Source organism: Bubalus kerabau, chromosome 3 (assembly GCF_029407905.1).
Source record: "Bubalus kerabau isolate K-KA32 ecotype Philippines breed swamp buffalo chromosome 3, PCC_UOA_SB_1v2, whole genome shotgun sequence".
Taxonomy (NCBI): Eukaryota; Metazoa; Chordata; class Mammalia; order Artiodactyla; family Bovidae; genus Bubalus; species Bubalus kerabau.
This window is the reverse complement of record NC_073626.1, coordinates 28991013-29005585: the sequence shown is the minus strand read 5'-3', so window position 1 is coordinate 29005585 and position 14573 is coordinate 28991013. Positions and strand designations below refer to the sequence as shown.

Genomic DNA, 14573 nt, shown 5'->3' with positions numbered 1-14573 from the left:
GATTTTCTGAAATGATAGGGATTCCCTTCCTGGAGAGCTCAAGAAATTAATAGCTTTGCCCTTCTTTGTTCTTATGTTCTCATAATATCCTTGAATCTGAAGTCAAGTGAAAGCGCAGCAAACATAAAGGGAGGAAGTTAGACTGTTTCTAATGGGATTCTCCAGGGAAGAACACTGGAGTGGGTTTGCCATTTCCTTCTCCAGGGGATCTTCCTGACCCAGGGATCGAACCTGGGTCTCCCACATTGCTGGCAGACTCTTTACTGACTGAGCCACCAGGAAAGCCCTTTCTAATACTTAGTTTAGAGAAAACAGCCTATCATAAAAATAAGGACATTTTCTTTCTCAACACCCACCTTGGGAGCCTATTTTATTTTTTCTTGCATTTTTCCACGCTAATGGCAGGTGGTACAAAGATGGCTAAAGAATTGTCCCATCTTTAAGAACTTCTAATGTGGAAGACAATTACATACAAAGATTTAAAATACAAGAGAGAGGGAGCTTATAATAGAGGGTTAAACAGAGTGCAGGTAGTTACCTGGGGTAATTCGGAAAGGATTTCTTCCTTTTTTTTTTTTTTTTTTTACTGTAAATACTTTTATAGTTGAAGTGCAGTTGAGTTACAATCATGTTAGTTTCAGGTGTACAGCACAGTGATTCAATTATATATACATATATGTCCTTTTTCAGATTCTTTTCCCTTATAAGTTATTACAAAATATTGAGAATAGTTCCCTGTGCTAACAGCAGGTACTTGAAGGATTTCCTCTTTAGATCCACAGTACTTAGCACTAGTAAATGAATGAATGTGTGTGCTCTGTTGTGTCCAAATCTTTTATGACCCTATGGACTGTAGCCCGCCAGGCTCCTCTGTCCTTGGGATTCTCCAGGCAAGAATACTGGAGTGGGTTGCCATTTCTTTCTCTAGGGGATCTTCCCGACCCAGGGATTGAACCCGTGTCTCCTGCATTGCAGGCAAATTCTTTACTGCTTGAGCCACTGGGGAAGCTCCTAGCACTAGTATGTGCCCAATAAATATTTTACTAAATGTAGATTATGATACTAACTCTGTTAGGTCTTGTATGTATTCTCCCTTGGTTCCTTCCCAGGGCCATAGTATTTTAATTGAACCATAGGCTGGGGAAGTGAAATGATCAATGTACTTAAATTCTTCTGTTTGAGTCATAAAGTGTACTGACATCACATCTTCTTAGAAATAGACTCTCCTACAAATCCCATAATACTTGGAAATAAGAAATGCCTAGGCTTCCTAGATATCTGTGTTTGCTGGTGATTAAATTTTCATCATTGATTCTCAGTGTTGGAAGGCCCCTCAAGTTGCCCACTCTCCTTCAACATTTGGATCGTCCCTCCAACATCCCTGTCAAGTTGTCACCCATTCCAGGCTGAAAACCTTCCCATGATAGGCGGCTCTTTTCTTGCCTCGGCATCCCTTCTAGCTCTGACAGCTCTATTAGAAATGCCTTCCTTCCACTGAGGCAACATCTGTCTTCCTAACATTCCACTCCTTAGGGGCCCTACAGAGTCAGTTTAATCCTGTTTCCCTTCCAGTTTCTAAAGGCAGCTCTCATGTCTCTCTGAGTTTTCTCTTTCTGGGCTATTCATCTTCCTTTTCTTTGTGTTCCACACATAACATGCACTCCAGTCAACTTGACTAGTGCTTTCTGAGTGCTCTGGCTTGGCGACACGTGGAAGATAGGATATGTGTCTCTACTAAATGTGAGCACGTTTAGTCTTCCTCTCCAAGGTGCCTAAGATATATACTGTTTTTGTTGTTTGCTTTTATTTTTTAAATTTTCTCGGGATGGAAAAATGGTGGGGAAGGTAATCAGGAGGGGCTATTTTATTAATCTTGTGAAAGCATTTTTATTGGCAGAAGAGAAGTAATTTCAATTTAAATTTCAATTAAATCTCCAACCTCCAATCCCCAAAGAAAAACATCATAAAATAAATTACATGACTAAGCTTGGATTTAAGAAATAGAATCATTAGGCCTCCTTGAGGATGTTTTGCCAGTTCAAGGCGACTTCGAAGACCATTTTATTTAAGAATATCAGAAATAATAGGCCTGAATTGTAAAGGAAAAAAAATCTTATGCTTTGCAAACTTAAACTCCTTTTTGTAAGGTTGAAATTAAACTTTAAAACTTAAACTCAAAAAATGTACTTACATTCACAACTGCAAAGAAAAACATACGTGTAAGTGGTCAAGTCTTATTCACTACTTAAGTTAAAAAGGATAGTCTGTATTTACATAAGAGAAAAAAACCCATTTCCCTTGAAGTAAAACTTTCAATAGAAGGAAATAGAGACTAAAAAATAAAACAGACAACTGTTTTCCTTAGCAGACAAGTGAAACCATGATGCCTTTCTTGTGTGAATCTACATTAAATTACTTACCTTCATTTAATGTTAAGCAGGAAATTAAAGTGTAAATCAGTTGCCAATATTTATTATACTTCATAAGGTGGCGGTGGTTTAGTCACTCAGTCGTGTCCAACTCCTGCAACCCCATGGACTGTAGCCTGCCGGGCTCCTCTGTCCGTGGGAATTCCCAAGCAATCACACTAGAGTGGGTTGCCATTTCCTCCTCCAAGGGACCTTCCTGACCCAAGGATCGAACCAGGTCTCCTTCATTGCAGGCAGACTCTTTACTGACTGAGCCACTAGGGAAGCCCACTTCCCAAGGTGCATGACCCCAAATCAAATGCTGCAAGAGATCCGAACATTCAACCATCTATTGCAGGTCATTTGATAACATTTTAGTGGAGTTTTAGGTTCAGCATATAGCAGACTAGTGTTGTGATAGTTTCAGATGAACAGCAATGAACATACATATACATGTATCCATTTTCCCCCTAAATTCCCCTCCCATCCAGACCACTGGCATTTTTAAAATAAGGCCCCTGGGTGATTTTTGCATGTATCCAGGATTGAGAACCAGCACCCAAAGGAACCACAGAACATTTGTGAGTGCTGACAGGCCTTGCTAATGAGTGGACTATAAGGATTCCTCACTACCAGAGAACCATACACCTTAATTATGCACCTCAATCAACCTCCATTTTAAAAGCCCTTGGGGCTATGGGATAATATAATTTATGTAGACAATAAGCACCATCAGCCAGTTCCCTTTTTCTCTGCTTCCTCTGCCAGTTAGGCTACAAAGGATAGATGTCATCAAGCAGCTCTGGGTGCAAAGGCCCCAGCTGCTTTTCTCAGGCTGAGGTCTCCCTCCATGACCTATATTCAGGAGACATGAAACATCTTCCCCTCATGGTTCTGAAAAGAACTAAGGTTTTACAGAGAAGCCCCACAATCCTTTGCTGGTGTTCTCCAGTGGCTGTTTCCCAGCCTCCTGCCCTCATGGCTTTTCTCACGAGTGGAAGGAGGCATTTTTCCAGCTGCTACCTAAAACTGTAGTGAGGAGTACAGACTGAGCCTCAGGCTACAGTTGGACCCAAACCTGCAGTCCCTGAATAATCCAGGAGAGAAAGAAAAGAAGACTTATCTTCCCTTTAAATCTTGCTACCTGCATGTCTCCCGGAGGCCAGAAAGCAGAACTGAGGTTGGTGACAGTGGCATCCGTATGCTATGCAGGACATCAAAGATACATGAGAGCAAGCACACGCTGGAATGATGCAACATAACAAAATAATAGGAGCAGCCCAAACTATTTCAACCTTTACAGACACCAAAACTTTTCCAGATAGAAAGTTAAAATTTGATAAAATAAAATCAGGTTTTGCTCTAATTATCTAAATGATAATTTTCTTTCTTTCTTTTTGTTTTTGTTTGGCCGTGTGGTTTATGGGATCTTAGTTCCTGGACCAGGGATCAAACCTGTGCCCCCTGCAGTAGAAGCACAGAGTCCTAACCCCTGGACCACCAGGGAAGTCCCAGAATATTTCCTCTTGAATTTCAGTCTTCTAGTTTGTAGCATAATAGTATCTACTACACCCAGCTTTTTGTTTCCCAAAAGAAAGCCAAAAAAATCTGTCCTTGGTTGTTGGACACAACTGAGGCAGTCTTCAGTGGCACATAGTAATGAGACTTTCATTTTCCTTCTAATCCTGTTAAATTAGTGTTTGCTTGTTGTTGTTGTTATTGTTCAGTTGTTTAGTTTTGTCTGACTCTTTGTGACCCAATGGACTGCAGCACCCCAGGCTCCTCTGTCCTTCACTGTCTCGCAGTTTGCTTAAATTCATGTCCATTGAGTCAATGATGCTATTTAACCATCTCATTCTCTGCCACTCCCTTCTCCTTTTGCCTTCAATCTTTCCCAGTATCAGGGTCCTTTCCAGTGAGTTGGCTCTCTACATCAGGTGGCCACAGAATTAGAGCTTCAGCTACAGCATCAGTCCTTCCAATGAATATTCAGGGTTGAGTTCCTTTAGGACTGACAGCTTTGATCTCCTTGCCTTCCAAGGGACTCTCAAGAGTTTTCACCAGCACCACAGTTTGAAAGCATCAATTCTTTGGCACTCAGCCTTCTTTATGGTCCAGCTATCACATTGTACATGGTTACTGGAAGAACTATAGCTTTGACTATATGGACCTTTGTCAGCAAAATGATGTCTCTGCTTTTTGATATGCTGTCTAGGTTTGTCATAACTTTCCTTCCAAGGAAAGTAAGTAACAAATGTCCTTTCCTTCCATGCGTCTTTTAATTTCATAGCTGCAGTCACTGTGCATAGTGATCTTGGAGCCCAAGAAAATAAAATCTCTCACTGCTTCCACTTTTTCCCCTTCTATTTGCTATGAAGTGATGGGACCAAATGCCATGATTTAGTTTTTTAATGTTGAGTTTTAAGCCAGCTTTTTCACTCTCCTCTTTTACTTTCATCAAGAAGCTCTTTAGTTCCTCTTCAATTTCTGCCATTAGAGAATGTTTACTTAGTAGGTAGAAAGGATATGTTGGACCTCAGGCCCAACTTTTTTTTAAATTCAAGTACAGTTGACTTATAGTACTATGTTAGTTTCAGGTATATAGCACAGTGATTCAGTATGTTTAGACTTTTTAAAATGTTATTATAAGATAATGACTCTAATTCCCTGTGCTATACAGTGTATCCTTATTGCTTATCTATTATACATAATAATTGGATCTCTTAATCCTATAACCCTAACCTGCCCCTCTCCCCTTCCCTCTGCCCTCTGGTAACCACTAGTTTGTTTTCTATATCTGTGAGTCTGTTTTTGTATTGTTATAGTCATTTATTTGTATTATTTCATACAGTATTTGTCTTTTTCTGACTTATTTCACTAAGCATGATATTCACTAGGTTCATTCACATTGCTTAAAAGGGCAGACCTTATTTTTTCCTGCAGTGGCTATACCACATCGTCTTTGCAAATTCATCTGTTGATGGACAGTTGGGTTGCTTCCATATGTTGGCAATTGTAAATAATGACGCTGTGAACATTGGCATACATGTATCTTTTTGTATTAGTGCTTTCATTTTTTTCTGGATATATACCCAAGAGTGGAATTGCTGGATATCATATCATAGCTCTATTTTTAGTTTTTTGAGAAACCTCCATACTGTTTTTTACCAAGCTATGTTCCTATCAATAGTGTATAAGATTTTCCTTTTCTCCACATCGTCATCAACATTTGTTACTTGCAAATGATAGCCATTTGTTGATACTTTTGTTGATAACAATTCTGAAAAGTGTGAGGTAATGTCTCATTGTTGTTTTGATTTGCATTTCTCTAATATTAGTGGTGTTGATCCATCTTTTCATGTGTCAGGCCCAACTCTTGCCAAGATAGGAAGAATTCAGGGGAAGATTCCATAGAAATTTGCTTTAGGCCATGCTTTAGAAAATTACCTTAGTAGCTTAATTTAAATTACTTTAGACAAATCAATTAAAGTAATGATAAAGCATTTCTGAAGGACAATTAGGGCAATATGGAAAAAGCTTTGTAACATGTCTCTAGCGGACAGCAAGGCTGTTGAAATGTAAACTATATTTACTTGTTCCTCTGGTAGATGTTTATTCAGATCCTATATTAACCTATATTCCAAGTAAGCACTGAAGCTTTGGAGATTTTAAAAATAAATACGTAAGGATGTAGCCACAAGCAAAAAATATTCATTTAGCCAGATATCACAGGGAGTTTGTGAAATTTCTATTATATAGAAGTCTCCTGATAATTCCTCATGATTAATGTCAAGTAGTTTATAAACATAAATACTGCTGGAGTTAAAGATGGGTTGTTAATAACATCTTATTAGAAAATTGCACAGGGAAAAAGAATAAAGAATAACAATTTATTCTTTTTCAAGCAACAATCTCTTCTCTACTATCCTCTATGACCGCTTTCATTTTTCCTCAATTTCTTATTTTTTTAAAAAATATTTATTTCTTTATTTGGCTGTGCTGGGTCTTAGATGCAGCATGCAAACTCTTAGTTGAGACATGTGAAATCTAGTTCCTTGACCAGGGATCGAATCCAGACCCCCTGCATTGGGAACTCAGAGTCTTAGCCACTGGACCACCAGGGAGTTCCTCAATTTTTTCATTTTTAATCTCACTAACAAAGAGTACAATTTGAACTGTTGCAATATATTTTCCTTTAAAAAGTTAAAATCTATCTCTGTAGTATGTGTTCAGGTCAATAAAAATAGTATAAGTCAATTGTGTGTACATGTGTGCATACACTAATGCAGAGTCTCCCTAGAAAAGGTGCTTCTACCATTTGGTGTCTGTCCCATTGCTGAGATGTGAACATACTTTAACACTAGGGGCAATGTCAAAAGTAGGGTTTCACCTCTGGATCCAGCAAACTGTTACCTACCTTCCTAAACTGAGCCAATTAGAATATGGTTTATGTGGCAGAAAGATGCTCAGCTGCTGCTGCTGCTAAGTTGCGTCAGTTGTGTCTGACTCTGTGCGACCCCATAGATGGAAGCCCACCAGGCTCCTCTGTCCCTGGGATTCTCCAGGCAAGAACACTGGAGTGGGTTGCCATTTCCTTCTCCAATGAATGAAAATGGAAAGTGAAAGTGAAGTCACTCAGTCGTGTCTGACTCTTAGCGGCCCCATGGACTGTAGCCTACCAGGCTCCTTCGTCCATGGGATTTCCGAGGCAAGAGTACTGGAGTGGGGTGCCATTGCCTTCTCCGAGAAAGATGCTGTAGAGAATGTCATTAAGAGGTCTAGCAAAATAGGGGTTTTTAAAACCATGAGTAAAATTAAGAAGATGACTGTTAAATATAAGTTACATTTTCTGGAACATTGGGTGCTATAAACTACAACAGTCTGGGTTTTCTCAGCAGGTAGTTGTCAAAACCTGTCTGCTCCTCAGTGTGAAATTAGTCATGGGAAAATTAAATCAGTGAGCCGGAATCTACTTAGAAAATAGTTCAAGGTGAATGTAGTTATAAGCCTGACTAGCTAGCATCCAAACTTCACATTTTGACCCTCGTTTTTTGGTTTGACTGACTGTTTGGTGAGCCTTTTCCCTGAAAATTGCTCGAGTCAGCTGTCTCCTTTTCTCAATATACTGCAAGGGGATGTGTTTTCCTTAATCTCTCCTAAATTTCACATCATTGATTTAGCCCACCAACTAAGCTTTTTACCACATAAAGGTATTTCAGAACTTTGGTTCTGTTATCCAATACAGCAATTTTCCTCTCTATTCTAATGCCAGCCATTAAGTTACAAATCCATGACGCTGTCAATCACGTTGTCAATTAAGATGTGGAGCAGAGTAGGATTAATGAGAAAGTCTTGCGGCATTCCACTGGAAACTGAGGAACGTTTAGCTTTTGTTAACTCAATTATTATTACTGAATCCATGCAGCGCTGTAGTGATCACTTATATTTTTAAAAAAATATTAGCCCCTTAGATGTATTCATTACATGAACAAATTGCAATAATTCCATTTAATGGAAAACCTACCAGCAGTAAAAAGAAATCGTCTATTGATAAACACCACAATCTGGGTGAATCCCAAAATTATTAGGCAAAGGGAAAAGAGCCAGTGATAAAAGCCTGTAGACTTCATGATCCAATTTATATGACATTCAGGGGAAAAGTAAAAGCTATATAGATAGAAATTAGAACACTGATTCCCAGGCTCTTGGGATGAAGAAAGTGTCATTGACCAAAATGAATTACAAGAAAATGTTTTGGGTAATGGTAGTCATGATGCAACTTTGTAAGTTTGTCAAAATTCAATAAACTACATCCCTAAAAAGGATTAGTATTACTGTATGTAAATTCAAACTAGGTATACATGATTTTTTAAAATATCTCATTATAAGAAATTTACTATGGGGCTAATTAAATGTAATTTAATAACCTAGAATTTCTAAAATCTGTCTCTTTCCCCCCCTGCTTTGATTATTAAGGTATTTGTTGTTCAGTCGCTCAGTGGTGTCTGACTCTGCAACCCCATGGACTGCAGCATGCCAGGCCTCCCTGTCCTTCACTATCTTCCGAAGTTTGCTCACACTCATGTGCATTGAATCAGTGATGCCATCCAACCATCTCATCCTCTGTCATCCCCTTCTCCTCCTGCCCTCAATCCTTCCCAGGATCAGGGTCTTTTCTAATGAGTTGGCTCTTCGTATCAGGTGGCCAGTGTATTGGAGTATTCTATTTCACTACTTCTGTTCCATCTTCTATAATTTTTCAAAGATTACTCAGCCACTCGAGTGTCTCAGAAACGAACACTTATGTTTTCTTTATCTTTAAATAGGAATTTCCTATACTTAAAAAAAAAAGTTGCAGTTCCACTAATACCCTTGCCAGTTTTAAAGATTAACCTCTTTGAAAAGAAAGCAAAGTATCTTAATTACCACTTAATCCTTCATTTGCTTCACTTGCTAACATAGTACTCCCTCACCTAAGCCTGTCTCTATATTGTTCTTCTTCCTCATTCTTGGAACAGAAATTCAAACTACAGGTCTTAGACTTCCTTGGTGGTCCAGTGGTTATGAATTCACCTTCCAATGCAGGGGACACAGGTCCCCTGGTCGGGGAACTTAAATACCACATACCTCAGGGCAACTAAGCCTGTGTGCCTGCAATGAAGACCCAGCACAACCCAAAAAAATTAAATTCTACAGGCTGGGGTAACAGAGACTCCTGGACGAAACCAAGGAAACTTTAGTCTTTGTTAACTCAATTATTCCATACATGGGGGTCCTGCCTCCTCTCCCTCAAGTCCCTCAAGACTCTGCCTCCTGGAAGTGACAAGTACCCAAATGGTGGCAATCAGACAATGTCAAGTAGAGTGTGAAAGTGAAAGTGAAGTCGCTCAGTCGTGTCCCACTCTTTGCGACCCCATGGACTGTAGCCTACCAGGCTCCTCCCTCCATGGGATTCTCCAGGCAAGAGTACTGGAGTGGGTTGCCATTTCCTTCTCCAGGGGATCTTCCTGACCCAGGGATCAAACCTGGGTCCCCGTATTCCAGGCAGACACTTTAACCTCTGAGCCAAGTAGAGTGCAAGTTGACAATATTAGTGCCCCGGCTCAGTCCTGTTTGTTTTAGTTGTTGTTGGCTGGTGGTTTGGTTCTATTTTGGTTTTTTTTGAAGGCTAGACTCTAACATTTGATTACCAGTTTACAGTAAGAATTCAAGCCACAGATTGTTGGAGATACATTTAACATCTTATTTGCCACTTACATTAAAATGTATGTTAATATAGATTTTATATTAATATACTAAATCTTATATTAATTTTTTTTCTCACTACAAGCTCTTTATTAACAAGTTGAATAAAAAAGGAAGAGAGAGAGAGGTGTAAAAATACTTTTCCTGAAGGCCCCAGGAAGGGGAGGCACTGTCAGAACTCACTTGGCCAGGGCAGGCAACCCAGCCAGAGGCAGAAGGGAGATCAGGGCCCGGCCTGGGAGCAGCCCGCGGCCCAGGGTGCTGAGAGCAGGAAGGCTCAGGCCTCAAGCAGGGGCCATGCAAACACCAAGGCCCTGCAGGGAGTGATGGGTTGAGGGCTGCCTGGAGGAAGCCACGAGCACCATCTTCCCCTGCATTGGGTAGACACACATGTACGCATGAGCAGAAGGAGGGGTTCCAGAGTTGAGGAATAGCTTTGAGAAGTCTCTAGAAACCTGAGGGCAAGGGCAGAACCTGGAGGCTGCTGTTCCCCTCGGAGCCTCAGGAGCCCAGGCCCTCCTGCTGGCATTGGAGGACCTCCATGACTGCCCTTTCGGGCATGGTCAAAGTTGAAACTTGGATGATCACTTATGCTGTAACTGATATGGCTCCATATAGCTTCCTCTTTGATGATGAGATCTTGCCCTCACTTATTTTCTTTTCATTGTGTTCTCTGGGCTCTAGTTTTATATTTTGGGGTGGGAGTGGGGTGGGGAATGTTACTCCTTTCTCTTCAGAATTCAAGTTTTCTCATCACTTTGGGCAAGTTTCTGTCCTTTGGTAGAAGCACATCCTTTTCAATGTCTTAATCAGGGGACCAGGAAACTGACTCCTTTTTTCAATATTATCCAAGGAGCTTTGAAGGGTGAGTGGTTTTTAGATTGGCTGGAAAAAAAAAAAAGGGAGGATAAACAAACACAAGTGGGAATGACCACTATAGGTTTAAGGATAGAGAAGAGATAAGCCTTTCAAAAATAAAATAATAGAACATATGATTATAAAGAGTGAAGAAAGAGCAGTAAAATGCAAATACATTAAGAAAGCTGATACAACCTTTGTATTGTCTGCCAGGGTTGAGCAAACTGTGTTAAATGTGGCATGTGCTAGAAACATCTAGCACAATGTTGGTTGTCTTTCTTACTTGTCTACTTGAGGACAAACTTTTAGATGAATATGAATTTATAAAGACTTTTATATTTTGATAACCTACTTCAAGCCATCATGGCTGCTACTTAGCCCAGGTAATATTTACTTGTGAAATGCTCTCTGATATTTTATCAAATTGATAAAATAGATGCAAATGCCAAATATAACTTAAGCATTAAATCTATGGCTAAAAATTATTTTCTAAGGGCAAAAAAATGGCCTTATCAAAGATTTTGAAGATTTGACTATGGTGTGTTACCTTACACATGACTTTATTTTCTGTCTAGGACTGAAAGTCAGCCTCATCTTTCTGTTTTTCCCGTGTTTTTCTGTAGACTCTACATTATTCCTTTTCTCCTTTTTGCGTGTCACTGTAAATGAGACATATACCTATTTTTCTAAAATGGTTGGGGCCAAAAGAAAAACATGATGTCCCCAGAAATTCTTTTAATCATCCTGTGATTTTACACTTTGTTCTGTGATTCTCATACAGTATCAGATTACTTTAATTATTTGGGTTCATAAACCTCACTGAACACTGCTAGAACAGAGCTATACTTTGCATTTAGCATTATCCTATGCAGTGTTCCATGCATATTTTTTGATGTGCAGGTAGTGTGAAGTCAAGGAAATTAACATTTACATTATATTTTTTGTTTTGAAGATAACACCTCAGATCCTTCCTTTTCTTACATCGAATATTTCAGTTTTAGACTTCTCTGTTGAGCTGAGTGGTTTTTCAATGTCCATAACCTTCTGTCATGTCCTTGGTTTTAAGAAGTGCATCATAAGCATTATACCAGTGAACTGCAGCTTAGAGCTGGAAAGAAACTTGCAGATGTTTTCATCAGACCATCTTACAAGGCTCTTTGTAACTTCCCACAAATTACACAGTGCCTAAGGTCAAAGGCAGTGTGAAGACTCTGTGCAAAGAGTTCTCAACCCAGGGCACATGGGACAATGCAGCTTACAAAAGACCAGGTACAGATTTTAGAAGCAAGAAAGACCATCAGCCAAGGAGGGATGCCAACCTGAGAATCTTTCATTATGGCAACCACGCTTCTCAACATGGAGAAGTAGAGCATTTATATAGACCCATCTACTTTGTATTTGGCCTTTGAAAAGATTTTTTTAATATTTATTTTTATTTATGTATTTGGCTGGACCAGGTCTTAGTTGTGGTGGGCAGGATCTTCGAGCTTCATTGCTGTACGTGGGATCTTTAGTTGAGGCATGTGAACGCTTAGCTATAGCATGTGTGATCTAGTTCCCTGACCAGGGATCAAACCCAGGCCCCCTGCATTGGGAGCAGAGTTTTAGCCACTGGACTACCAGGGAAGTTCCTGTAGTTGGCCTTTTAGAATCCTGGTTTTAAACAGGAAAATGAGTAAGAATGATCTTTCATGCTGCGAGCCGGCCCATAGAACAAAGCTCAGTTAGAGGAGTTGAGCAAAAACAGCCAATAGACTGATTTCTCAAAATGAAGTCATAAACACACCCACAGCCTGAGAGGAATGTAAATAAGCACAGAGTCAATACAGAATTTCTCAGGCAAAAATTATTTAATATGTCTGAGTATCTGTTTCTTCATCTGTAAAATGGACATAATAATACTTCTTAGAGTTGTTGCCCAGATTATATCAGAGGTGCAGAAGAAAGCACTTAGAACACAGCCTGGCATATGGTCAGAACTCAGATATTGGCTACTAACCTTAATATTTACCCAAGTGGAACTAAATTCTGTAATTTCTGAAAGAGGAGTCAAAACTGAGAGGACATGGCAATAGAGAGGAAAATAAATTCATCTAATGGGCTTCCCTGGTAGCTCAAATGGTAAAGAATCTGCCTGCAGTGCAGGAGACCCTGGTTTGATCCCTGGGTCAGGAAGATCCCCTGTAGTAGGAAATGGCAACCCACTCCAGTATTCTTGCCTGGAGAATTCCACGGACAGAGCAGCCTGGTGGGCTACAGTTCACGGGGTCACAATGGGTCAGACACCGCACAGGACTAAGTGACTTTCACTTTCACTTTCAATGGTACAAGGAGTCCTGAACAGGAATAAAGCATGAGAAAAGAGGTATCCCGTTAGCATGTATAACATCCTATGGAAAAAACTGAACGAACTTTTTGGTCAACCCAATAGTTTGAGCTCAGGGCCAAGCATCTAGACATTAATAGATGGCCTCATTTGTTCTTTATGCGGTTGCCGCCATGATTAATTCTTCTACCACTTTAATCAACTCCATTTATGTTCTGTCTTCCTGATAAGTTCTAAAACATTTGGATTCCCCTCTAACTGTTATCATTGTAGAAATGGAGCCGAAGTCAGTTTTCCTGTTCAGCAATGTGAGATATGTATATGTATATGCTTCAACAATGGTGATGCCTTACTCATAAAAGGCAAACTTTGGTGTATATAGTTACCCAAGCATTAACCAGTCTTGTTTTCTAAATAATTGGTGACTGAGGTCTGGTTTTTTTTCTTTTTAATGTATGTTAGTTATGACTTAGGCATAGGGTAGGCTTTGTAAAATGCCAGCATGAAAGATAGTAGCAACCTGTAAAATATAATGGACATGCAGAAAAATTCACCCTCACCATGAACATTCCACAGCCAACAATTTCTATCATTTGCTGAAACACTTCCTAATAGTCTGGCATCCTCCAGACTCCTTTGTGTGTATTAATATAAGCAATAACTCCATGTGCTCGATCTTACTATTATCACCATTGAGGCATATCAGTAGCTGCCTTGATCCTAAATTCATCATTTGCAATATTTTAAGAGCTTGTCATTTTTGTCCCTTAAGATGACATACCTTAAGAAGGATAACTAGCAAACTAATATATTGTGAAGGATAGTACTATCTGATTTTAAAACTGCTAATGTCACAGTGGGCTTCCCTGGTAGCTCAGCTGGTAAAGAATCTGCCTGCAATGCAGGAGACCTGGGTTCAATCCCTGGGTTGGGAAGATCCTCTGGAGGAGGGCATGGCAACCCACTCCAGTATTTTTGCCTGGAGAATCCCCATGGACAAAGGAGCGTGGAGGGCTACAGTCCATGGGGTCACAAAGAGGTGGACACAACTGAGCGACTAAGCACAATGTCACAATAACTATAACAACTAGGGCTTGTAAGTAGTTAATGACTTCATTTATCAGATGTACCATTTATCAGCCATGTTATTTATAGATAAATGGATATAATAACATGTGCAAGATATACATCAAACATGTTTTTCTATAGTTTATAAGATATGAGTAATGGGGAGCAACCTGACAATGTCACTTCAGGAACAACAGACACAAGTGAATAATCTGGGTGGGTTCTGTTTGCAGAAAGAGTGAATCTATGCTTAGGTATTTGTTCAACTAGAGAGGATGTTTGTTACGGTTGGATGGGCTACCAATGCTGAGGTTGCCACAGCCCTCCCTACATGACTCATTAGTTATGGTTATTAGTGAATTAGTTACCTGCTGAAACCCCAAAAAAGAGATAGGAGACAGGAGGTGAGTAGATCCTGCCATCTTGTTCCATTCATATCTGCACAGCTGCATGGCTATTTTGAGAGAAAATAGAGGGCAGTACCTTTCATTTTAAGCAGATGGAAATTGCAAACATCACTTCTTTTGGTCTGTTGTGGAAAGGTTAGTCCTGGGTCCAACTTACCTGCAAGGGAAGCCTGGGAATGTGGCCTCCAGCAGGATGCCTTATGCTCAGATAAAACTTCATAACTTTGAAGAAAAGAAGAATGAAGTTAGAAGAACAGCTAA

The 14573-nt window shown here is 39.8% G+C and overlaps 1 protein-coding gene across 1 annotated transcript in view; it reads left to right on the top strand.

Moving 5' to 3' along the window:
• The window catches only part of TFAP2D (transcription factor AP-2 delta), a 58916-nt gene that overhangs the window by 43101 nt on the left and 1242 nt on the right, over nt 1-14573 (top strand). The gene's annotated exons all lie outside the window — the stretch shown is intronic.